We start from the raw sequence: 27411 nt of genomic DNA, 5'->3' as shown, positions 1-27411 counted from the left end.
GCTGCCGAGTCTCACACCCCGGCAAGATAGGGACATGCCTGTCCTACCATGAAAAATTGTTGTTATCATTATTAATTTTTTTCTCAGCTCGAAATGGTAAAACCTGAGGTACTGGCATAGCCAAGCACGCTCATTTTTCAATTGTAGGAACTTTCAGACTATTCTAGTGGTGCTTAGTATTGCAGCTTTTTGAAGATTTACATAGATATTACAGTGTAGCCCTAATTGTTTAATGCAGTTGTGTAGTGCCAGTTGTAGATATTGCTATCCGGACAATGTACACCCTGTTCATGTTCCAAAGTCTTTTACTTTCCTCTTTTAATTCAGCATATTTCTGGTGTTTACACTTACTGATTTCTGTATGTTGTGTGTGTTTGGAATGGCTGCAACTATTAAATAAGTTGTTCTTGTTTATCCTGTATTACATCCGGATTGTTCTATCTGTAATAATAGCTCAGTCGTAATATAATTTGTGGGATTCTGACTCTAAAACTGGATCAGGCTTCTATTTATAGTAAGGTGTGATATCATTCATGAGTTTGTATTTTAAATCAAGATTTTGATGAATGATGTTTGCCGCTTGATCATGCATGTGTAAGTAATCAGATTGAGTTAAACTGTTGCAGGATCCTGTAATGTGTTGGATTTTTCTAGTTTCTCTTGGCATTTTCTACATTTATGGTCTTGAATTTGTTGGTCTTTTATTATGTACCATTAATAATTTTTCTATGTTAACTCCTGGTCCTCTATTTATTGCAAGGAACCCTTCGATTTCTGGGAAGAGGTCTCCACCTCTGAACCAGGTGTTTGACACTTCCTTATCAACATCTGGTATGCTCAGATCATGAGGATGTCTTCCAGTTTTCATCTGATTCAGTAAGTTAGGGAACAGGTTTAATACTAGACAGAACCATAGTGGACTTAGTCTCCTTGGAAAATGCCTCGGTTTATTTTGATAAAGGCGGTTGTTCTTTTTTGGTTATTAATAGATGGAGTGATTGTAGTATATCATTGCTTCATCAGATGTTGCAGGAATTTCACAAGTACTGCCTGTAGTTTATGTATATAATAAGAACTTCTATTAACCATGAATATGGGACAGATTCAAATGCCTTTTGGTAGTCAATATAGCAACATGAAAGATTTCTGCTTTTCCACAGAGCTTGATTTAGAATTATGGAATCTGTTATCAGTTCTTTGCATCCTTTCATACCCTTATGGCACCCTTTCTGCTCTTCTGTAAGTATATTGTGGTTATCTGAGTGGTGATTAGTTGCGAGATACATGATGTTGCAACTTTATATATAGTTTGTAAACAAGTAACAGAATGATATTTTGATGGATCTTTTGTGATTTCCCCATTAGGTTAAAATTATGTTCTAACTTCTGTCAAAAAATCAGGCATTTTTTCAGAATTTTTAAGAAAACTGTTGATATGTATTAATACATATGGATGAAGGCAATTCCATACTTTTGCAGTACTTTTCCAGTAGTGGGTATTTTTTTAATAATCTCTTTCAGCATATCCATTATAACTTCAGATATTAGCATTTCTTCAATCATGTGCGTGCGTTCTTTTTCCTCCCTAATCCAGCTTGCTTCTTGATTGTGCATCACCCTGTTTGACCAGATATTAGACCAAAAGTTCAATATCTCTTTGTTGGTAATCCTTTGCTGGGATTGGTGACATTTGGGTGTGTCAAATTTAGTGTCAATGTCCGATATAAACTGATAATTCGTCTGGTGTGTTTCATGTATCCATTTAACTTGGCTTTGTATGCAACAGGCTTTTGTTTCAGTGTATCTATAAACTCTACAATTTATTATTAGTATTTTTATTTATTTTTTCTCAATTCATGCTGGTAAAACCTGAGGTACGGGCATAGCCAAGCACGCTCATTTGTCAATTGCTAGGAACTTTCAGACTATTCTAGTGGCGTAGCCCTAATTATTTAATGCTGTTGTGCAATGACTTTGGGATGATACCAGTTGTATTATTATTACTATTATTTCTTGTTTTTCCTTTCTTTTAGTATTTGCACAGTTTGTTGTCTTCTGCACATTGGTTGTCTGCCTTGTTGGTGCAGTCATTTGTTCATTCTATTTTGGATTTATTGAGTATGCCCACAAGAAAATGAATCTCAGGGTTGTATATGGTGATGTACGTGTACTTTGATAATAAATTTATTTTGAACTTTGGTCATTAGTGTCTTACAGCACCATATTAGAAAGCAAATAACAAACTGCGGCAGGAATTCAGTGGGTCAGGTAGCCTCCAAGGAGGCAGAGGAATGATCAATGTTTTTGGGTTGAGATCAACATCAAGAGTGAGATGCTCCAGTAATTTGGTAATTGCTCCCAATTACAGCATCTGCAGTTTCCCATGCCACTATTTTGAGGTGCAAATGGAGTTTCTCCTAGTGGTCTGGTAAATATTTATCTTCAAACCAATAGCCACAACACCTAGAAACAGATTTTCTGGCTGTTTTAATGCAATCCTACATTGCAGCAGTGACCCTACCAGAATTGTAGAATCCTTGGGGATGCTCTGAGATTGCCGACAATGATATATTAACACAAATGTTGTACCTATTCAGTTTCGGTGAGGCCATTGTAGAAGCATTTTCTAAGGTTTATCTTTGGAATTGCATACAATTTTTTTACTGTTGTTTCAAGGTAATCAAGTTATGGGAAGATTAGAATCAGAATCAGGTTTATTATCACCGGTATGTGACGTGAAATTTATTAACTTAGCAGCAGCAGTTCAATGCAATACATTATCTAGCAGAGAGAGAAAAAAAACATAATAAATAAACAAGTAAATCAATCATGTATATTGAATAGATTTTTTAAAATGCGCAAAAACAGAAATACTGTATATTAAAAAAAGTGAGGTGGTGTCCAACGGTTCAATGTCCATTTAGGAATTGGATGGTAGAGGGGAAGAAGCTGTTCCTGAATCGCTGAGTGTGTGCCTTCAAGCTTCTGTATCTTCTACCTGATGGTAACAGTGAGAAAAGGCCATGCCCTGGGTGCTAGAGGTACTTAATAATGGACGCTGCCTTTCTGAGACGCCGCTCCCTAAAGATCCCCTGGGTACTTTGTAGGCTAGTGCCCAACATGGAGCTGACTAGATTCATAACCTTCTGCAGCTTCTTTTGGTCCTGTGCAGTAGCCCCTCCATACCAGACAGTGATGCAGCCTGTCAGAATGCTCTCTATGGTACAACTATAGAAGTTTTTTAGTGTATTTGTGGACATGCCAAATCTCTTCAAACTCCTCATAAAGTATAGCTGCTGTCTTCCCTTCCTTATAACTGCATCCATATGTTGGGACCAAGTTAGATCCTCAGACAGTTGTTGCTGCGGCACCATTCCACTAGTTGGCATATCTCATAGGCAGGAAACATGTTCCCGCTGTTGGGGGAGTCCAGAACCAGAGGCCACAGTTTAAGAATAAGGGGTAGACAATTTAGAACGGATTTGACGAAAAACCTTTTCACACAGTGGGTTGTAGTTCTGTGGAATGCTCTGCCTCAGAAGGCAGTGGAGGCCAATTCTCTGAATTCTTTCAAAAAAGATCTACATAGAGCTCTTAAAGATAGCGGAGTAAAGGAATATGGGGAGAAAGTAGGAAAAGGGTACTGATTGTGGATGATCAGCCATGAACACAGTGTATGGCGGTGCTGGCTCGAAGGGCTGAATGGCCTACTCCTGCACCTATTGTCTGTTGTCTATTGTCTATCTCACTCCTGTATGCCTTCTTGTAACCACCTGAGATTCTACCGACAATGGTTGTATTGTCAGCAAATTTGTAGAGGGGTATTTGAGTTATGCCTAGCCACATAGTCATGTGTATATAGAGAGTATAGCAGCGGACTAAGCACACACCCCTGAGGTGCGCCAGTGTTGATCATCAGCGAAGAGGATATGTTATGCTGAAAGGGGTCTTTTTAGAGAGATTTATTGACAGTGCTTCTATGCCAGGAAACCTCTGTAAACCTCTGTTGTCCACTAGTGTTTCTGCCACAGTGCATCACCCACTATTCTCTTTGGGGAGGCACTGTGTGAGTGACAACATAAGTACAAGCTTAAGCAAAAACTAAGATACTGAAGAAAATTGAAAAGCACAGATTGCAGTGCTCAGCAGTATTTGGATTTTTTTTTACCAAATTCTGGTCCAAAGATTGAGAACAATTTGAGCATATTTTCCAAAGAAAATAATAGCTTTCTGATAGTGAAGTCATAGAACATTTCTCTCCCAACTAACTCCCTCCCTCATACCCGCTCCCCGCAAGTCGCCACTCACCCCCCTGTGACTCGCTTCCCTCCCGCACCTCCCTCCTCTCCCCCCCCCCCCAACAACACCTTCTCCCCTCTCCTTCTGTCCTCCATCTTCTCTCTGGAAGAAGTCATTCATTGGAGAAATTCTGCAGATGTTGGAAATCCTAAGCAACACACACAAAACTCTGGAGGAACTCAGCAAGCTAGGCAGCATCAATGGAAATGAATAAACAGTCAATGTTTTGGGCCGAGACTCTTTTGAGGCCGGAAACGAAAGGGGAAGACACCTGAATCTGTTAGTTTGCATATTCTTCCATTTATATGGAGGATTTTCAGGAAACTGTAGGTGTTATTTTTCTGTTCTAGGTATTGCAAATCACAGAAGAATATAGGAGGGAAGGACAGACTACTGGTGTCCAGTGGCCAGTGAGTTTTGTGGCAGGTGTGAGGGATTGATCTCTTCAACTCTTTTCCTCAATTGACCAAAGCTGATGTATTGAAGGTGTTAGTAAAATTTATCATCAATGTAAAATTCATCACTTTGCTTAAAGTGGCAGATTATCATGTGGGAAGTGCTACATGTTTTCCAAGGCAATGCACACAAATACTGGAGGAACTCAGGAGATCATGCAACATCAATGGAAAAAGAGTAAACAGTGGACATTTCGGCCTAGACCCTTCCTCAGGACAGGGAGATGGAGGGAGATGCCTGAATTAAAAGGTTGGGGGGTGGCATAGGAAAGAGGCTAGGTGGGATGTAATATGTGAAGCCGGGTAGGTGGGAAAGGTCAAGGGCTGGAGAAGAAAGAATCTGCTCGGAGAGGAGAGCGAGCAATAGGAGAACAGGAAGGAGGAGAGAACTCGGGAAGTAATAGGCAAGTTAGAAGAAGTAAAGGGTCAGAGTGGGGAATAGAGGTGTGGGGAGCCTGGAGAAATTGATGTTCATACCACAGGCTAGAGGCTATCCAGACAGAATATAAGGTGTTGCTCCTCCACCCTGAGGATGGTCTCTTCTTAGCATGTAATTGGAGTCAGAATTAAAATATTCTAAGGGTAGTTTTCTGCTTGTTTTTTCCAGTATTGATGGCAAGCACAAAAACATTATGATTTTATTTTGCACCAGTGTTGGCTTAATAATTATAAGAATCCAGAAACAGCAGTATTTGGCCCTTAAAACCTGCTTTGCCATTCATTAAATTCTACCTCAGTCCCACTTCCCACTTTCCTGCATTATACCCCACATCCCTTAATATCCAGAAATCTTTCAATCTCCACTTTGAAAGAACTCAGCAATGGAACCTCCATATGCCTGTCAGGTACACCATTTCAAAGATTCACCATCCTTCATGTGAAGAAATCATTCCTCGTTTGTCTTAAGAAGATGAGCCCAATTCTCATTAAATGAATATCTGCATATCCAGAAATTAATGGTGTAAATAATTCTAAACAGAATGTAACTGAATTTGTGGGTGTGTTAAATTTATTTTTAAAATGAGCTTTTGAAATTTCTTTTTTGTTCAGGTTTTCTGTCTACTTGCCAGAGACTTCAGTTTCTGAGGTTGGTATTTCACTAATTCTGTGATAGTGCAAGACCAGTTCAATGAGGAATTGATGGGTTTGGGGAGTTTGTGGGGAGGTGGTATTTATTCAATGAGGGACTGATCGGTTTGGGGAGTCTTTGGGGAGGTATTTATTCAATGAGGGACTGATTGGTTTGGGGAGTCTGTGGGGAAATGTTATTTATTCAATGAAGGACTGATTGGTTTGGGGAGACTTTGGGGGTGTGGTATTATTCACTGCTATCTTGCTGGGTATTTCCAGTATTTTCTGTTTTTTTCAAGCATTTACAGTTGATTTGCTTTTTCAGTACTAATTGATGTTTGTTTGTCACTATGCATAATAGAGAAAGGATTCTTTTCTTTATCACCCTACTGAGGCATGGACTGCCCACAGCAGCTCTCCAAAATCTTTTGTCCTGGGCCATTCTTTCAAATTGTCTCCAGTTGTAGCTCATCTTCAAAAATCCTTCTTGTCCCAGGGATGAGGTCTTTTGAGCCTCTGTTGACATTCATGTAACACTGGGTTTTTACAGGATGGGATTGTTAGCCCATGCCCAACCCTCCTCCTTTCACTGCCAGGCTTGCAACCATCCATGGCGCAGTTCGAGGAGGGATTATTTTAACACAAATATTCAACATTGTGAAAACAAAGTTACTTATGAAAGTTTGTGCTGCTCTCAGAACCCAAGGTTTTATACTAGTGTGGGTGGGTTGGTAGTTCTCGCAACCTGGCCACAGCAATGAGCCATAGCGGTCAAAGTGGGTACTCTTGGGGCGCAGGCCTGTGTTGGTGGGTGTATAAACTGGATGAAGTTAAAACAATTGGAAAGTTGGCCAGTTAATTTATCAGTGCAGGAAAACCCTGCCACTGGTTTGTCTGCAATTATAATTTTGTATTGGAAGCAGTAATGTCATCTTTGTATGTGTTTCTACTTAGAGGTTTATTTATTACCTTAGGAATGGAAGAATGGTTTTGTGCTACTGGGGCTTGGCCAAAATATGGGAATCATAACATTCCAACCTGCAGTCTGGCAACAAAGTAGGGAAATACTTGAGGTATTCGGATTATTTGTAATTTCACTAAATGAAGCAATTCACATTAAATCTATTAAAGGGTGGGTAGGTGCTTTACCAGTCACATGGAGTCATTCATAAGGAGAAAAATAGTCCATAACTAGTTCATTGCTATGTTCTGTGATCATTATTAAGGGCAACAAACTGAATATTTAAAATTCCTAATAATGTGATGGAAATACAAATTGTTTAAATGTAACAAGTCGCAAACATAATGCATGTTTTTTAAGCTATTATCGAGTCTTTGACCACATTTTAAGATTCCATCTATTTAATGGAGTCCTTGTTATAAAAATAATATTGAGACCCTGCAGAAGGTAAAAAACAGTTAAAAGGTTGAGAAGGAACTGAGAAGTTATCTTGAAGGACGGCACCAACAGAGAAGGATTTTATAATGGGGTATAGGTGGATTTACAGTTAGAGATTATAAATTTAAAATTCTCATTCTTTCAAGATAAAGGTGACAATTCAACCTATCAAGTCTGTGCAGTTTCAAATGTGATCCTTCAGTCTCACTGCGCCCTTTATTTCCATGTTCCCTCTCATGTGCCCATCAACTTCTCCAATTCTACTTGGTACCTTTTGAGATGCAGGAGTAAATGAGAACATCCAAGGAAATGCACATGGTCACATAGGGAGCTATAAACCCTATGCTACTAGAAGCGAGGATTAAATGTGGTTTACTGTGGCTGGCATCACCTGTTGCACCAGTGTGTCAACCCTAATAAACCTTCACTAATAATTTCCGAAAGGAATTTAGGAGGAAATAGATTAATCAGAACTAGCGCAAGCATGATACATGGGAATGTGGAGATAAATAGCCTAGGAGCAGTCTACATTTTAAAGGAAAGCAAAGTAAGTGAAGGAGGAAAGAATAGGACATCATGCAGACTTGTAGACATACAGAGTTTGTGCACTGGCATAGACTGTTGGACCTGTGCTACAAATATGTATTGTAAAGTGTACTGTACATTTGGCAGTAGCAGACTTGTATGCTTGGGGTGAATTAGGAAATAATATATTCCTGTAAGTATACATTCACACACTAAAATAAAAGAATAGATAAATAAAATAAAAGTCATATGATTTTTTAAAAGAAAACAAGATACTTGGAAATAAGATACAGAAACAAAGGCACAGGTTGTGGGCTACAAGAGGAATGGAGACAGGCTAACCCCTATTGACATCAATGGATCTGGGATTGAGAGTGTAAACAGTTTTAAGTTCCTCTGCATGCACATCACTGAGGATCATATAGTCATATTTGTCACAAATTTCCACATAATATTTATCTGAGGTATACACTTATAGAAAGGAGAGGAAAGATAGAACAATCAAAGGAAGAAAACTATGTGCAAAGGTAGGGAGTGATCTTTTTTTTACAACTGACTTGTGAGAATAAAATCAGGCCTATGCTACAAGCTGTTTGTCAAAACTCCTGTTGAGATGTGGGATAGATGGTGTTATCATAGCTCCAGTAAAGGTGGAGTGAGCAGTTTCATCTCCCCAAATTCAAGCCAGTAGATAGAAGGACTCTTGTTTCTTGTCCTGGCAATCTCTCCTGGCACCACCAACAGAAAAAAGAGGTATAAAAGCAGAAGAGCTTTAAAAGATGAGCAACTATCTAAAGTTTTAACAAGGTATCAGACTAAAATTTTCCCTGGCTTGCAATAGGCCATTCATGTGATTATAATAACAATGATCCTGAAGTCATTGAATTTGTGTTTGTAAATGACCACAAACCAAAATATCTTTTTCTGTAGCAAAAAGCCTTTATTTGCGTTTTAAGCTTCTGTGTTTAAGATGGTGGTTTGCAGGTCACAGACAAAACAAAAAATTACTGTACTAATCACACCCTTTTCTCAGATATGATCACTGCAATTAATAGCCTGTAACTTCCCTTTTGGTTTGAGCTGTTGAGCTGCTAGTACAACCTGGCAATTCTGCGATCAGAACTGAAATCTCAAAGGTGCAGGATGGTTGCGGTGTGGTGTGTACAAGCCAACTCAAGGTGGGGGGCCCGGGCCCCGGCCCGGGAGCAGGGAATGAGTCAACGTATGGCAAATGCTGTAGCAGACGGAGCTGATTCGAAGAGGCAGATCCAAGACAAGGCTAATGGAGGCAACGCAGTGTCAAGGTGGTGGGGTCTGAGAGCAAGGAAAGACCCGTGGTTTGATTGATTTAGGCACCAGACCGTATTGGAAAGGTCGGGTACGGGTTGAATCGAGGCTGTGGGGTCCAGCTCCAAGAGCGTATCAAAGCGGCAGTGCCGGGTTCGAGAGCGAGGAATGACCCAAGGTTTGGATGATTTTAGTGCCGGGCCAGTTTGAGGAGGTCAGGATGTAGGGGCCGGAGGCGATGGACCTGTCGGTTCAGCTTGCTGCTGTGCAAGTTTTGCTTGTCTCGACACTGAACTGAGGCTGTGGCCTGCGACCAATGGGCCCCAGAACTGGCTGCTGTGGTTGGCTTCATGGCTGTGGTTCACTTTTGTGAACTTAATTTCTGAATGTTATTTGTTTTCTCTTATTGTTTGTACAATTTGTATTTTTTTCTGCATATTGGGTGTTTGACAGTCCTTTTTTTTAATAGATTCCATTGGGTTTCTTTGTTTTGTGGCTACTGGTAAGGAGTCTCAAGGTTATACATAGTATACATAATTTGATAATAAATCTACTTTGAACTTTTAAACATTACAGTAATTTTAATGTAACAATTATCTCCGCAGTAACTTTCCTAATTCTGTTCTTTCTTGTTACTAATGAAACCTGTATCATACTCACAACCATTCCAGTGGTCAATCTATCCACCATGCATAGGTAATAAGTTCCTACAAAAGAGCAGTTGGTTCTCTTCGTAAATGTAGATGACTCTTTTCTTAACTGTGTCCATCTCTCAGCGGTCGATCTGTGGATGAGTTATTATTTCACCCTTTCCATCTGCAGCAGTATTTTGACTGGAAGGCCTTACTCTGAAGGTAAATTCCCACTGCCATAAATAATAGAAACTGTGAATTTTTCCTTTGATATTAATCATACTGTCTTTGAACTTACCCCTTCCCACTAGGTCTAAGTAAATGGCTCCTAACTTTCTTTCCTATCACATGCTTGTGTCAGCCATTGTACTTTTAATATTACAGAGGCATAATGTCTTAATGATATTAAAATTATAATAATAGAATAATTCTGAAACAACATATGATCTGTTTTAATATGTAATTATATATATAAAATTATAAACAGATCATATGTAGTTTCAGAAGTTATAGTGTGATACATTTGGGTGAAGAAACAAATTATTTTGAACTTCCCAGATCAAGTTAAATCCATGCCATGTATACACAGTGGTCATGTCTCAAAAACTGTTTTGGACAGAATTTAAACATAAGATACCTTTATTTTGCAACAGTATTCTGTGGGCTAATTCTGTGGATAGTCAGAAACTGCATGAGATCCGACATCTGGGTCTGTCACTATCCCTCAGCATCACACAGCTGTTCCACTGTTTCTACACAGATTTGGTTCTCCATGGTGAGAAGATAACATATTTTAACCAATTTATGCGTCATGCACACAAACCTTCTTTTCGCTGTACAGCCATCCAGCTGGTTAATACTTGTGCAGTCAGCCACTCTTCCTGCAGGAGTTGTTACACAATTCCACCCTTAATTAACTGATGTATTGACTCCTCAAGAGCTCATGTCAATTAAACAATTACAGTATATCCTGTTCTTGCTAAGCATAAACATCATGCCCTACATTGGGTTGGAGCGGTTCTCAGCTATCAGTTGGTAGTAAAATTGCCCAAACTATTCCATCTCTTTCCAACATCGGCCTACTCATACTGAGAAGTTTGCCACAACCAGAATAATATACAAGATTCCAATTGACAAGTGAATTTCACTGTTCATACCAATAATTCTCAGCTACTTGAAAGGTCGCCTCCTTAATTCCCTTCATTGCCTTACGTTAAAGTGTTACGATGGCCTTGTGATTTGTTTCATCAGTTCCACCAATGTTCTGGTAAATTTAGGATTTCGCAGCTTTTGAAAATGTTCTTTTAACCTTTCTGTTGTCTCCTCTTCACTTGTTCCTGCAAATTTACATTAAATAAAATCCCTGTCCTGATCCTTGCAGCTCCAGACTAGGATAAAAGGGGGTGGGGGGAGAAACAAATTACTCAATTGGATGCGTATACTAGATCAAAATATAAGGAAATCTCATCAGAGACGAGGGATATGCATCAGCTCTGGGAGTGGGATATAATGAATCGGGTATAGGCACAGCTAGCACAAAAGTGAATTCAGTTTAATATCAAAATCAGGTTAAGTTGTTCCATATCAATCAAAAATATTGACGAAATCGGAAGTTAAAATTCAGCAGGAATCTCTTATGAGTTTGATTAGTCAGACATAGCCTATCTTATGGCATTGCAAGCATAATTCAGAAAGGTTAAATCGCTATTTGGTGAATCTGCGTGTTTCTTTACGTCTGTACCTTATTATCTCACAATAGCCCTTTTACTGACTTCCCTGACTCCGAGCTCTTCAAGCATCTTCCTCTTGTGTTGCTAGCTGTGGTCAAAATCCCATGGAATGCCTTTTCTGTCCTCCTTCATCAGTTCATTAGTCTTCTTTTCCTCCTTTCTAAAACAGAGAAGCAAGGCTGTGGGGCTCCTTTTCCTGTTAGTTTCCTGCATGAACGCTGCACTCAGGCCTAATCACAAACAACAGAAAACCTGCAGATGCAGGAAATCCACGCAATACATACAAAAGCTGGAGGAGCTCAGCAGGCCAGGCAGCATCTATGAAAAAAAGTACAATTGATGTTTCGGACCGAGATATCAACTGTACTTTTTTGTGTAGATGCTGCCTGGTCTGCTGAGTTCCTTCAACATTTAGTGTGTGTTACTCAGGCCTAAAGTCTGGATTGTACACATAAGCTCTTATGCTGTACAGCTATTCAGCCTTTTGATATACTCTTAAAATAAAAGCCTACTCAACAACTTGATTTTGATGGCAAAGGGCGAATAAGTCTGTCTTGGACTTCCCAGATATGATCTTTTAATTATTGCATCACTAAATTATTCCTAAGCATCACAGGCCACCTCAGAAGTAACACCTGCAGGAAGAGAAGTTGACTAAGAGTATAGCATTATTTAAATTATGTCCTCTGTTGCAATGAGTAGTGCTCTCTGTACTCTGAGATAAAATCCCTTCACAATCACTTCACCAGGTATTCAGCACAAGAGTCATATATCATTTTAAGAGTCAGAGCTCAATGTATACTGCAGGGAATACCACACTGAGAGAATATTTCTGGATTATGCTCATGTTTTTTCTAATGCATAGTCATCTAATTCCATTAATATAGGTATAAATGGCATCTCTTCTCACTCGTATTGCCACAGCGGTGGCCTGCAATATATAGAGTCAGAGATTCATTGGATGATTTGGGGCTGTGAGGTGTAAATCAGACTTGACTTGCAGTGTAGCCTGAGGTAGCAGTTGTTGCTAGTGTTTGTTAGGTCTCATCCTGACCAGGTTATTCTCTGTACCCAATTAACCCAGGCATTATTATCACCAGAGTTTGCCTGGGTAAAATCTCTAGTCCTGAGGAAGGGTCTTGACTGTTTATCCATTCCCATGGATGCTACCTAATCTGCTCAATGCACACAAAGTGCCAATCTGCTCTAGCACTTTGCCTTGGAGTTCCAGCATCTGCATAGTTTCTTGTGTTTATAAAATATCCATTGTCACTTCCATTAAGTTCTCAAAATAGCAGCAGGACTCATGTTCAACATATACCCATGTTAGCTGTGTTTACATTCTAATAATGTGTTTATCACTTAACTCCACCCTCACAACCCCAAATTCAAATAAAAGTATGAAAGTGATTGTTTCCTCATTTTGAAAAATACGAATGATGCAGAATGTTAACACTAGTGATTTTGTTCTAATGCTGCCTTAATTGCACACTTTGTAGAAAAACAATTAAAGTAACTATACCATCTCATTTATCTTTTGTGCTGCATTACCATTAACACGTGAGTTGTGGTTTCCTGCTGCTTCAGACTTGACCATGCTTGTTAAGCAAATATACAAACGGATGTCCTGGGCGGAGCTCAAGTAAGAATCCTTCTGCATTAAAGGGTTCATGGGTAAAACCCCTGAAAATTAATCATATTTTCCACTCAGAAATGCATGTGGCACAGTTGTGTAAAGATGCCACAACTCTACAACTTTATATCTGGCCGTTTCCCCAACTTCAAAGCAAGTAGCCATAAAGGTATTCTTGTGGCCAATCCCTAGTTATCTGACACAAAAAGCACATTGCAAGGATATGAGGTTAAAAACCTATGTATCTTTTGCTGTTTGGACTAGGATGCAGATATCTAGATTTGTTAATTCAATGTTTATCTATAGTGAAACATTGTAGCTCTCTACTGAATCGCTGTAGGAGTGGGGAAATCTTAGAAACATGGAAAACCTACAGCACAGTACAGGCCCTTCGGCCCACAAAGCTGTGCCGAACATGTCCCTACCTTAGAACTACCTAGGCTTTAGCCATAGCCCTCTATTTTTCTAAGCTCCATGTAGCCATCCAGGAGTCTCTTAAAAGACCCTATTGTTTCCGCCTCCACCACCACCACCAGCAGACCATTCCACGCACTCACCACTCTCTGCATTTAAAAAAAACTTATCCCTGATATCTCCTTTGTACCTTCTTCCAAGCACCTTAAAACTATGCCCTCTCGTGCTAGCCATTTCAGCCCTGGGAAAAGCCTGTGACTGTCCACACAATCAGTGCCTCTCATTATCTTGTATACCTCTATTAGGTCACCTGTCATCCTCCGTCGCTCCAAGGAGAAAAGGCCGACTTCACTCAGCCTATTCTCATAAGGCATACTCCCCAATCCAGGCAACATCCTTGTAAACGCAAAATACTCTGCAGATGCTGGGGTCAAAGCAACACTCACAACACGCTGGAGGAACTCAGAGTTCCTCCAGCATGTTGTGAGTGTTGCTCCAACATCCTTGTAAATCTCCTTGGCACCCTTTCTATGGTTTCCACGTCCTTCCTGTAGTAAGGCGACCAGAATTGAGCACAGTACTCCAAGTGGGGTCTGACCAGGAACCTATATAGCTCCAACATTACCTCTCAGCTCTTAAACTCAATCCCATGATTGATGAAGGCCAATGCACCATATGCCTTCTTAACCACAGAGTCAACCTGCGTAGTGGCTTTGAGTGTCCTATGGACTCGGACCCCAAGATCGCTCTGATCCTCCACACTGCCAAGAGTCTTGCCATTAATACTATACTCTGTCATCATATTTGACCTACCAAAATGAACCACCTCACACTTACCTGGGTTGAACTCCATCTGCCACTTCTCAGTCCAGTTTTGCATCCTATCAATGTCCTTTGTAACCTCTGACAGCCCTCCACACTATCCACAACAGCCCCAACCTTTGTGTCATAAGCAAATTTACATAACCCATCCCTCAACTTCCTCATCCAGTGCATTTATAAACATCACAAAGAGTAGGGGTCCCAGAGCAGATCCCTGAGGCACACCACTGGTCACTAGCCTCCATGCAGAATATGACCTGTCTACAACCACTGTTTGCCATTTGAGGGCAAGCCAGTTCTGGATCCACAAAGCAATGTCCCCTTGGATCCCATGCCTCCTTACTTTCACAATAAGCCTTGCATGGGGTACCTTATCAATTGCCTTGCTAAAATCCATGTGCACTACATCTACGACTCTACCTTCATCAATGTGTTTAGTCACATCCTTAAAAAATTCAGTCAGGCTAGTAAGGCACGACCTGCCTTTGACAAAGCCATGCTGACTATTCATAATCATATTATGCCTCTCCAAATGTTCATAAATCCTGCCTCTCAGGATCTTCTCCATCAACGTACCAACCACTGTAGTAAGACTCACTGGCCTATAATTTCCTGGGCTATCCCTACTCCCTTTCTTGAATAAGGGAACAATATCTGCAACCCACCAATCCTCCGGAACCTCTCCTTCTTTAAGGAGGCAGTAATGAGCATGTAATTTATTATAGGAATCATAGAGTTTTTAGTATACAGTATCAAACTTATTTTGAAGTTAGTAATAAGGTCTTTGTGGCAACTTAATTGCAGGTTTTATGGATGGAGGAAAGCAAAAAGCTTGTGGTGAGATACTGTCAGGACAACAGATTTTCAATGAACAGTGACTAGTTCCAGATAAAAAGTGATATTGTTAATTTTGTTTAGAATTGTTTTTCAACGATGTAGCACTTGTTTTTACTGGTTGCTCTTTTGACTTAGTTCCATACATAATACATCTTTATGCAAGAGATAAAGTCCTGTGTAAAGTTTTGCCAAAATCCAAGTATGGTACTTTTAACATAGGTTGTGTTTTGTCAGTGTTCTGTAAACTTCCCAAGGTTTCCAACAAAAGGATGTTAATCTTTCCTGTTTTTTTAATATTACTGTCAAATTGAGTTTCTTTAGAAAGTGCAATAAACTCAGAACCCTGATGATGTTTTGCAAATGTGTTGCGAGAAACTTCCAGTTCATCTTTGACAAATATTGCCATCTCTGAAGATTTTACCACGTGGCCACCTTGTAGCTACTTCCTCTCCCTCCACCATCCAATTGAGTTGCCTTGCTCCCTCATATTTCTACCATTGGCTTTCTAGGACATCTTCCTTTGTGATGCTCAGACTTTTAACTGATAAGTCAAAAATCTATCTTTCACCTAATTAGATGGTTTTTGACTTGGTTGAAGTTGATATTTTTATAACTGATGTATAGAACTATTTCAAGGAGTTCTATATATTATTTAGTAACTGACTTCTCAGTTCTTGGAGACTTCCAGTCTGTGTTCTGGGTTTTGAGAGCATCAGATAATAAACATGAAGGTCTAATCCCATGTGTTACCAAACTGGATGTTAAATCATACTTGGAGCAGTTCCTAAACCACATTTTTTCAATCAGTTTGGAGTCATAGAAAACTACAGCACAGAAAAAGGCCCTTCAGTCCTTCTAGTCTGTTCCAGATTATTAATTTGTTTAGTCCAATCATTCTGCACCTGAACCATGGCCCTCCATACCCCTCCCATCCATGTACCTACTCCAACTTCACTTAAATGTTGCCTTTGACCCCATCCACCACTTCCACTGGCAGCTGGTTCCACACTCTGATCATCCTCTAAGTGACGAATTTCTACATTTCACCTTTCACCCTTAACCAATGACCTCTAGTTCTAGTCTCACCCAATTCAGTGGAAAAAGCCTGCTTGCATTTTCCCTATCATTGGGCTTTATAGAGAAGTTTTTCATGAAATAACATGAAATAAATGCTACTTAAAATGTTGCTATAACATCTGTCTAAAGGAATTTTACAAACAGGCTTCAATACCATCAAATATTATTGTCAAATTTTGGGGGTGAAATGAGTCCCCAAACACAGGACTTCATTAGGGAGGAGTGCCATGGTTTCATTAAGTGCCTTGCAATAAGGGAGTGAGGAATAATGGTGGATAGAGCTGGCTTTGGGTTTATGAGGGTGTGGTCATGTTCAAAGTATTGTGTCTGGGAGTAGTTAAGGGTATGTGATGCTGCTGCACCCCTCAGGTGGTTGGCTGCAGCAAAGGGCTAGTTCTGGTGCACAGGCACACTCCACTCCAGAAGACAGTGTGTAAGCATGCCCATTTCCACACTCAAGCATGTGAACAGGAGGTTGTAGCGTGCGACCACATTCAAATATCAGTGGGAAGGAGGGAATGGTGGAGGACATGATTGTATGTGGGGACATCCCACTGATTGGGGGACACTAATTGTGGAGTGTTGGTGCCCCACTAATTGGTGTATCTCACACTAATTGTGGAAAGCCTGATCCTTGCCACCTTAAACCTTGTGTCAGATAAACTGTCCATCATCTCACAACCACAGTTGCTACCTCAAAACTTTGTTTCTATATATTTAAGTTCAAGTTTAATCATTATTCAACCATACATGAATATAGCCAAAGAAAGAGACTTCCTTTTAAGAGATTGTTAGATAGGTACATGTAGCTTAGAAAAATAGAAGGCTGTGCAGTAAGGAAATTCTACACAGCTTCTGGAGTAGGTTACATGGTCAACACAATATTGTAGGCCGAAGTAGATTTTCTGTGTTCAATGTTATAAATAGCGTTCCTCAGGAGCAAAACACATTACCAACAGCACAGTGCACACTGTGCATAGCACAAATAGCACCAATAGTTACAATTTCTGAAAATCATTCAGTCACAAAGAGAAAAATTAGTATAGCACAAGATCCTGAGTGACATGAGTAGAATTGATGGTTAGTTATCCTGGTCTAGCTTGTTCGGTCTCTGAGCGAACACCAGAGTGCAGCACTGAGCACGCACTGGAGAGCAGCCCCGACAGGAGGGACCAGCTCCAACCAAAGTACAGATTCCAGCATGCCCCGCAGGAGCTGTCCCACACCACTTCGGCGTTCTCCTCCCCTGGGTGGTTGCAATAGGTGACCTCATGGCCTTGGCCTAGTCCTCACCATAACCGAATGCAGCTTCCCCACCGTCAATCTCAGTAATAAATCAGTGAACCTGTCTTGCAGTATATTACGTGAAAGTAATATGTGGGATTAAGTAATTTTAACGTTCAGATAACAGATGACCATGCATACAATGACTGTGTTTTTGTGGATAGCATTATTTGACCATCTTTACTCATGGCTTTGTACTCTTTCTCAGCAAATGAATACTCTGGTTCAATGTGAGCCCTGCCTTCAATGTGGTTTGTGTAAATTAACGCATTTTTATACCAGTTTAACATCTTCTGTCAGTAGAGACAGTTCCACTGTGTTTAGTAGCTAAGCCACATGTGAAGGCCTGGAGTTGGACTTGGTTGTCAGAGGCTATTTGAGACACACACCATTGAGACCTTTTAAAAGGTAGTGGGAGCTGATCCCCGCTACCACCCCCAGCTGTAACACCTTAAGGACACTTGTAACATTCAGTCTTAAAGTTGGCCTTGTACTTGGCAAATGTGTACATACTGAGGTCAATAGTCGCCTTTAATAGTTGGCAATTGATGCTTTATTTCTTGACTAAGATGTCTTTATATTATCAATCATTGGAAAACCTTATGCTTCCATTTTCTGTCACCAGATAGTTAGTAATAAAAAGGAAGTCATGGTTTGGTTTGGACATGGTGACAGTTAGAACAACATGATGTGACTGGAGTAGGGTAGAGGATGATGAGGGTTGGTGGGAACGGGACGAAGCCTGGGACATAGTTACGGATATTGGGAACAAGAATAACATCTGAGGTTGGATGAAAAGGAAAAGTCTGGAGGGCCTGATCAAGTCTACTGATGGTGAAACACTCTTTACTTAGCTATAACCAGTCTAACTTAACTCTAGGTGAAACCACAAATATCTATCAGCTAATGTATGCCCCCCATAAAGACAAAAATGCATGTTTATTATCTCATGCAGAAAAAATTTTCATTTTATATATTGTTCATGTTTAAATTTCTGACCTCAGTTGTCACATAATCAAAGCACTTCACATGATTGAGGTTCATAGGAGCTGCACACTGTTTTTGATGAAAAGTAAGTTATAGAACAAAGTAATGTATGTAGAAATACTTATACAAGAATAACCTTTGCTGTTTGTGTAGAATTTAGTGTAAAAATAATTATTATTTGTCAATTTAGTTGTAATATTTGGTATCAAGCTTTTCCTTATGTTCGCAAAATGCTGCGGGTGAACCACGGTGATGTTCTGCGGGGTATGTACAATATTTCTTTCTTTTGTATTTGCACAGGTTGTTTGTTGTCTTCTGCACTCTGGTTGAATCCCCAAGTTGGTGTAGTCTTTCATTGATTCCATTATGGTTATTATTCTATTATGGATTTATTGAGTATGCCTGCAAGAAAATGAATGTCGGGTTGTATATGGTGATATATATATGTACCTTGATCATTTATTTTTTAAATTTAAGCTTTAGACCTTTTTGCATGAATGTGTTACTTATTCATCATTTCGTAACTTCACTTTGAAAATCATTGCACTTGATGCAATTTGAGATGCCCTTGGACTGTGATAAAGTCTGGTATAGATGTTTGTCTTTGCTCACTTTTCTCCCATATTTCATATTTTGTGACACTGAGATACTGATGTATAAGTTGTGGGCCTGTACAAATGGCACCATTTTTAAATAGTGTCTGTATTGTTACACTTCTGCTATTTTTAAAGAGCTCTTGGTTATATTTTCCTTTGTGTGTTGTAATACCATCAAAGTGTGTGGTAACAGCCATTGTGGGTTTCAACACTGACTAAGTTTGTACACTAGTTTTCTTGACCTTCTGGTCACACCACAATTCTTGTGCATTTACAATGACATTCCATGTGCACAAGCATGGAAAGGGATAATTCTTCGGAGACAATTCCAGTTATTGAATAATAACTCTCCACTGTTGAGAGCTATGATAATAAGGCTACAAAGTTGAGTTTCTTCAGTACCAGGTAGATCACATTAATCCCAGAAAATGCTGGAAGTACTCATGTTTGAGATCAGTAGACCGAAGGAATAAAACCAGCAATGGCTGAGTCTATAAATAACAAAGAGGATGAGATATGCAGGTTTTAGTGATTCAGAGCCCAGTCCTTTTCTAAATATCTAGATAAATTCTTGATTGGTCATGAAGGGATTTGGGGAGAAGGCAGGAAATTGGGGCTGAGAGGAAAATTGGATCTGCCATGATGAAATAGTGGAGCAGATTTGATGGGCTAAATGGCCCAATTATGCCCCGATGTCTTATGGTCTTATAATTTCATTTATTTTCCAGTTTTTGCAGTGTACCTGCATTGTTTATAAAGCTCTGTGATTCCTCATTTTACATCCTTCACAATTCACATCCATTGCTGCTGCTTGATCTGCTGAGTTCCAGCAGCATTTTATGTCTGTTGTTCTGGATTTCCAGCATCTGCAGAATCTCATGTGGTTAACATTCAGTTGTTTGAATTCTTCACAGCGCATATTTTCCCAATGCTTAGTTGTGTGATTGTTATAAGACCATAAGACATAGACCATTTGGCCCATTGAGTCTACTCTGCCATTCAATCATGGCTGATTTCAGATTCAGAGTAGTTTATTTATCAAATGTAAAGCAAAACATACAAAGAAATGTGTTGTTGGCATTAACAACCAACACAATTTAAGGGCGTGCTAGGGGCAGCCTTCAAGTGGCGCCACACATTCCAGCACCCATAGTGCCTGGCAGAACAACACCGAACACAATAAATGATAAAATAACAGCTAAATAAGCCCTGTTCCTATCTTCAAATAAGCACGTATACAAAGGCCTGCAACCCTAGGAGGGACTGTCTCTGGCCTCCAGCTTCCAGTGGACTCACGGATTCGCTGACATCATCCTTTCGACTTCCCAAGTGGAGTTGCACTCTTAGAGCCTTAACTTCTAGACTTCCAATCAAACTTCTGGCTTCTATCTCCACTATCAACCCCAGGACTCGTTCAATAGGATCTCAAGGACATTGGAAAAGTTGCAGCAGTATTTCAGACCAAATTTGAATGCAGTTTTCCTTTCTCTTTAAATAAAATGTAAGATTGTTGTTGTTCCTTACCGCGCCTTGTGGTGCTTCAGATGGCAAACTTGCCATTTCTTTAACATTTTTGTTTGGTTTTTTTTATGCGGCTGAGTTGCTAGCTCTATGCTCAACCCAGCATGGATGGAAAGCATGCAAGGAGCCAGCCGGATTCAAACCCAGAACCACTTGCCTCAAAGTTTGGTGCAGATGCCACTACACCACCTGGCTGACAAGATGGTTTAGTAGACTGGGTATATTTCATTTCTGTGAAAGATTTTTAAGACACGTTTTTTGAGTACAACATATAGCAACAATCAAAAACTTGGTGATATCTACTTATAACTTTAGATTCTTAATTTTCTAAGGACATATACCAAGAGAATGCCATTGCTCGACCCAGTGAAAGGAGAATTGGGTGTAGAATTCACTCTTTGCTGGTGAAGAAACTATTAATCCCAGTCCTGAATAGTTGGTACCTTATTCTGAATCTATGCCTCCTGGTTCTGAACACCCCAGTCTGTGGAACTATCAACATTATGTCACTGTCAAGCTCTGTAAAAAAATTTTGTAAGCTTCAATGTGATCACCTCTAGTATTAGTAGCTGATGAGTGATGACCAAAATCGTTAAAGAGTTGATCATCTGGGGAAATGGGAATGAGTGGCTCAAGCCACTTGTGCGTCATTTACTGGAGCAGCCTTTCACTTTTCTGGTTGAGGTTTGCTCCTGAAATTCAGGCAACATCTTCACTGGCTAATCATGGCTCCAATGTACAGTGTAATACATTATTATATGCCATACTACATCACTGTCTCATATCCAGAGAGGTCCATGTATGGGCATGTCATGCACATATGTAATTTTCCATGGGCAGATTTACTTTGCAAACTTATTCCCTGATAAATTTTCCAGTTTTAATGAAGTGTGTAGTGACAAAAACAAGTACTGAGCTATGTGATTGAATTTCTAGACCCTTGTCTTTTAAGCTTCTTGTCATGTGTAATCTTAAGATTTTGTGTTCTACTCAAGTCATCCTTGACAGTTTTAGTTTGTAAGAGCTTGTTGGATATAGTTATACAACATTAGCCTGAGCCCTGCATTTTTCACTGCTTACATATTTGCCTTTTGTTTATGTTAAGACTTGGCCAAGAGAAATTTACCCATAAGATGCTGGTTATTTCCTGTTCATAATTAGCAAACTTGGTTCAGATTTATTGACTAATTATGGTTATTACATTTAATGAAGATTGCTGCTCAGTCAAAAGCTGATCTTTCTATGTGAAAGTCAATTTTTCTTCATCAAGCAACTTTCAAAACAATTTAATTGCCAGTGATGTACCTTCAACAAAAACTCAAATATGGATGGGAGGATGGAAAGCAAAAGATATTGCATTTATAAACCATAAGACCATAAGATATAGGAGCAGAAGTAGGCCGTTCAGCCCATCGAGTCTGCTCTGCCATTCAATCATGGGCTAATGCAGTTCTCCCAGTCACCCCCCTCGCCTGCCTTCACCCCATATCCTTTGATGCCCTGTCTAATCAAGAACCTATCTATCTCTGCCCTAAATACACCCAATGACTTGGCCTCCACAGCCGCTCGTGGCAGCAAATTCCACATAACCTGCTTGTAATTCCCTCAAAGATTTGCAGTAGGTTTGTCAGGCAGGATTTTCCTGTCAGGAAACCATGCTGGCTTTGGCCTATCTTGTCATGTGCCTCCAAGTACTCCATAATCTCATCCCTAACAATCGATTCCAACAACTTCCCGACCACTGATGTCAGGCTGACATGTCTATAGTTTCCTTTCTGCTGTCTCCCACCCTTCTTAAATAGAGGTGTAACATTTGCAATTTCCCTGTCATCTGGTACAATGCCAGAATCTATCGATTCTTGAAAGATCTCTGCAATCTCTCCAGCTACTTCCTTCAGAACCTGAGGGTGCATTCCATCAGGTGCAGGAGATTTATCCACCCTCAGATCATTAAGCTTCCTGAGCACCTTCTCAGTCATAATTTTCACTACACAAACTTCACTTCCCTGACACTCTTGAATGTCCGGTATACTGCAGACATCTTCCATTGTGAAGACTGATGCAAAATACGCATTCAGTTCCTCTGCCATCTCTGCATCTCTCATTACAATACCTCCAGTGTCTAAATTATAATTAATTTATAATTAAGACAACAATGTCAGGTGCGGTTGAAAAATGTCAGAGATTAAAACTTTAGTTCTCTAGAATTGCACAATAATTGCACCAGTTATTGTTTGTCATTGCATAAATAATTTGTTCTAGTCAGTCTTTTCAAGCACGTTCATGGCATTCAAGTGATTTGGAAGCATTTGGCTTATAGATTTATATTGGGATATGATTGGGCTCAGAAGGCTAAACATCAATTCAGTCAACATTAATTGGCCTTTCCTGACATAATGGATCTTTATGCATTGGAGTGTGACCTGAAACAACCATGCCTGTCTTCAAGCTGTGAGCTTTCAGTCAACTTTATTTTTGAGCAGACTTAGTTTTACATTGCAAAGTGACTCCAAAATGGACTTTGCTAATAGCAAGACTGTGCACTGTTTTAAGCAAAAATTTAAAATGATGTTAATAGACATATTGATAATGGTGGGAAAATAGATGATTAAAATGAGTGAAAATGGTACAGGGAGCAGTTATTTTATCTTTGTAATTTTGTGTTAATGCTGTGATAAAACCGTTCCTGGCACTTGAGTAGGTGTAGGAATGTGATACGACAGTTGCTTCAGTGGGAAATCCTGGCAGACTTTCAGACAAGTCAGGACAGGCTGGAATTTCCCTGAAACGGCAAACAATTCTAAAACTCTTGCATTTGCCAAAATTTCTTTTTCCCTCAAGTGTGCCAAGTCAGCCAATTAAATATTCTGTCATCATACTTTTGAAATTATTTCTCCTCACTGGTGACCACTTAAACCCATGGCTATCAATACCAAGGCTAGTTTTGCTAGCTTCTGCTACAGCATTTTATATATGTGATATTAAATTTCTCTAACATTTTAAATAGTAATCAGTATGTAAATAATCTTGTAGAAATAGTTGTTGTGTTGAGTACTAAGCAATAACCATTTGGCTCAAGTATTTATTTGTTGATTCAGGTTTTTGTGTTTTTATTTGTGTACTTGTGTTTTTCCTGAATCAAAAGTCTGCAGCTAAAAGAGAATTTGAAAACAAAATACTTGAGAAACTGTCTTATTTCCTGGAATGATCACATGTATACTATATTATGAATTTAGTATACTGTATTTTTAATGAGATGTATCATGACTAATTTCCAAACAATACAACAATTTTTTCTTTGCTATTTATAGTAATTTTCTGTCTTGCACTGTACTGCTGCTATAAATTTAATGTCACGTCAGTGATAATCAAGCAACACACACAAAATGCTGGCGGAACGCAGCAGGCCAGGGAGCATCTATAGGAAGAAGTACATTCGATGTTTTGGGCCGAGACCGTTCGTCAGGACTAACTGAAAGAAGAGCTAGTAAGAGAATTGAAAGTGGGAGGGGGAGATCCGAAATGATAGGAGAAGACAGGAGGGGGAGGGATGAGGCTAAGAGCTGGAAAGTTGATTGGCAAAAGGGATACAGAGCTGGAGAAGGGGAAGGATCATGGGATGGGAGTCTTAGGGAGAAAGAAAGGGGGAGGGGAGCCCAGAGGAAGATGGAGAGCAGACAAGGAGTAATTGTCAGAGGGAGGGGAAAAAAGTTTTTTTTCCAATAAATAAATAAATAAACAAATAAGGGATGGGGTAAGAAGGGGAGGAGGGGCATTAATGGAAGTTAGAGAAATCAATGTTCATGCCATCAGGTTGGAGGCTACCCAGATAGAATATAAGGTGTTGTTCCTCCAACCTGAGTGTGGCTTCATCTTGACAGTAGAGGAGGCCATGGATTGACATATCAGAATGGGAATGGGACGTGGAATTAAAATGTGTGGCCACTGGGAGATCCTGCTTTCTCTGGCGGACAGAGCATAGGTGTTCAACGAAATGGTCTCCCTGTTTGCGTCGGGTCTCACCAATATATAGAAGGCCACACCGGGAGCACCGGACGCAGTATACTACCCCAGCTGACTCACAGGTGAAGTATCGCCTCACCTGGAAGGACTGTCTGGGGCCCTGAGTGGTGGTGAGGGAGGAAGTGTAAGGGCAGGTGTAGCACTTGTTCCACTTACAAGGATAAGTTCCAGGAGGGAGATTGATGGGAAGGGATGAGGGGGACGAATGGACAAGGGAGTCACGTAGAGAGTGATCCCTGCGGAAATCAGAAAGAGGTGGGGGAAGGAAAGATGTGCTTGGTGGTGGGATCCTGTTGGAAGTGTAGCCCTACTAATTATAATGCTGTGACATGACATAGGTTTTTCCTGTTAGTACTGTTGTATAATTAATATTTCAGTAAAATTTAATTAATCTTCTATATAGTTTGATTATGCATTCTTGTTCTCTTAAATAATTCATTGCAGGTTAAATGTAAAAATATGTTAATTGCTTATGTCATCTGACTCCAGTGGTTTTCATTTGAATGAGTTTAATGCTTTGAAGTTACAAAACATAACATGTACTTTGAAATATCCCAAGATCACCAAAGGCTCATTTTTTTTTTTATTCATGTCAGTGTTGAAGGATTCCCATTGCAGATCAGAGTTTGAGAATAACACTAAAATTCCACATTGTTGGCTTGAACTTGAAGAGATGAGATCAGATCTGAGCTGAGGCCAAGAATATGTAACCAGTGTTGAGCAATGGAATAATTGTAATCAATATTGGTATGTTGAGTGAATGATAATGGACAGTTAACCTCCATATCAAAGGTAAGGCCTAACCTTTGGGAAGAGAAGTAGAATATTCCAATCAAGTGAATAACTGAAAAGACCAACCCTTTCCACAAATGATGCTGACCTTTTTCATCTCCTAAGCTACTATGTTCTGTTCTACACTTGTGCGTGATGTTTTCAAGCTCTCAGGTGAGGATTGGCAGAAGAACAAGATTGGAAGTTTGGTAACTCCACGGTTGAGGATATGGACACCGGAAGGGACGTCACTGTGGAAAATTTGCGAAGATGGTTGGAAATGATGCTGTGTACTCTCAGCTTTTTCCCAGAGGAATAATAGGAGATATCAATGTTGCTGGTCACATTGAAGAGCACATCAGGTTCAAGTTTACTGCATGCCATTTGGCTCCACTTCTGCCATTTTCTTTTTTATAATTTGCTAGCCTGAAGCAACCAGCTAGGGAACCTGTAATGATGACACAATCCTTTCATAAAGGGGAAGGATCATCCCATCAGTTGGCAGCAATTATAACCACTGGTTTGAGCAAAGTAACAAGGTTGATATTTGTGCAGTAGCTTAAACTTTAGAAAATTTTAGCCAGCCTGGTAAGACTAGAATTTCTACCTGAGCTCTACAAAGTGTCTCAAGATCTCTCTTTTCCTGATGTCTTCTGCCCCAAGTGTTACGCTTAATCTGGGATGACCAAACAATGCCTAAATGACACAAGTTCAATATCCAAAGGAGCAGAGTACGTCACACCTGCCCAATAGTTCATCTCCCTTTCAATTTGATGTGGCTCAGTTGAAGATTTAGGGAATCCCATGGAATGTTATAATTTTGCGAAGTTATGCTGTCTGTGAGTTAACAGAATACTGCTGCTCAATATAAGCATTTCTTGCATTTTCAGTTAATTAACATGAGCCACAAAATTATCTGTGTCATTGAGTTATGACATTTATTTTGCAGGAAAGGGATGTGTATTCAGTTGTGCAAGTGAATTTTTACTTCAGTGGTTTGATTATGTGAAACTCTCAGATTATAACCAGGACTTGAGCTTTCCAGAACAAATTGCATGACTTGGGGTAATATTTGAACTGAAGCTTCATCATCTTATAAGTGTTACAGTTGTCAATTTTGATTAAATTTCCTTTTCAACTTGATAAACGTTTCAAGTAGGTGGTGGTGATGGGGGGCGGCGGGGGGGGGTAATCCTCTCCTGTTCCAAAGGGTGCTGCTGTAAGGTTACAAAATGATCTTTCTCTGGCACAGAATGTACAAGAATGACTTGCATATATGCAGTCCTTTAACAGGAAAACGTCCCCGGCTATTTCACAGAAATGTGAGTAAGATTTAAATGCCTCCAGCTTTTAGATTTTTTCTGATCATACCAATCTCCCGCTTTTCTGTTATTAATAAATGCCACTTAGCTGCATCTGGAAATTTAATTTCCATTTCTTTAATGTAGCTTGCAATGTGCATAATAGTCTCATAATAATGTTTTTTTCCTTAGACCTGCTCAGAGTACATGAATTAAAATCCAAACCTGTTTAATCCTAATGCATAATATTGATTCTGTGCTCGCATGTCTTCATTCCCTTTCTTCCTTGTTCTGAGGGAAGTTTTATAATGAGGATTATAGATACATAGATATTTTATTGATCCCAAAGGAAATTACAGTGACACAGTAGCATTACAAGTGCACAGATATAAGTATTAGAAGAGAAGTAGAAAGAATAAAAAATAAGTTACCATAGTCTAACAGGAGGTGAGTCTTCATTTCCCTGCCTATAGGTTGACTCATTGTTGAGCCTAATGGCCAAGGGTAAGAATGACCTCATATAGCACTGTTTAGAGCAGCTCACTTGTCTTAGTCTATTACTAAAAGTGCTCCTCTGTTCAGCAAGATGGCATGCAGAGGGTGAGAAACAGTTTCTAGAATTGCCAGGATTTTCTGTAGAGTTCTTTGTTCTACTGCAGCCTCCAGTATGTCCAGTTTAACTTCTATAACAGAGCCAGCCTTTCTATTCCATTTATTGAGCATGTTGGCATCACCTGTGTTGATGCC

General features: G+C 39.7%; 1 protein-coding gene across 2 annotated transcripts in view; it reads left to right on the top strand.

Annotated features, from left to right (window-relative positions):
* LOC134346986 (tyrosine-protein kinase JAK2-like) overlaps positions 1-27411 on the top strand; it is a 280271-nt gene that overhangs the window by 60780 nt on the left and 192080 nt on the right. The window contains exon 1 of one of the 2 annotated variants that reach the window (XM_063048926.1): positions 5823-5841. The exons of the other annotated variant lie outside the window; for it this stretch is intronic. The gene's annotated coding sequence lies outside the window, so the exon portion shown is untranslated. Of the gene's footprint in view, positions 1-5822; positions 5842-27411 lie in introns of those variants that run through there. 2 annotated transcript variants of the gene reach the window in all.

Source organism: Mobula hypostoma, chromosome 5 (genome assembly GCF_963921235.1).
Source record: "Mobula hypostoma chromosome 5, sMobHyp1.1, whole genome shotgun sequence".
Lineage (NCBI taxonomy): Eukaryota > Metazoa > Chordata > Chondrichthyes > Myliobatiformes > Myliobatidae > Mobula > Mobula hypostoma.
The sequence above is the reverse complement of the archived record's forward strand: the minus strand, read 5'-3'. Positions and strand labels throughout refer to the sequence as shown.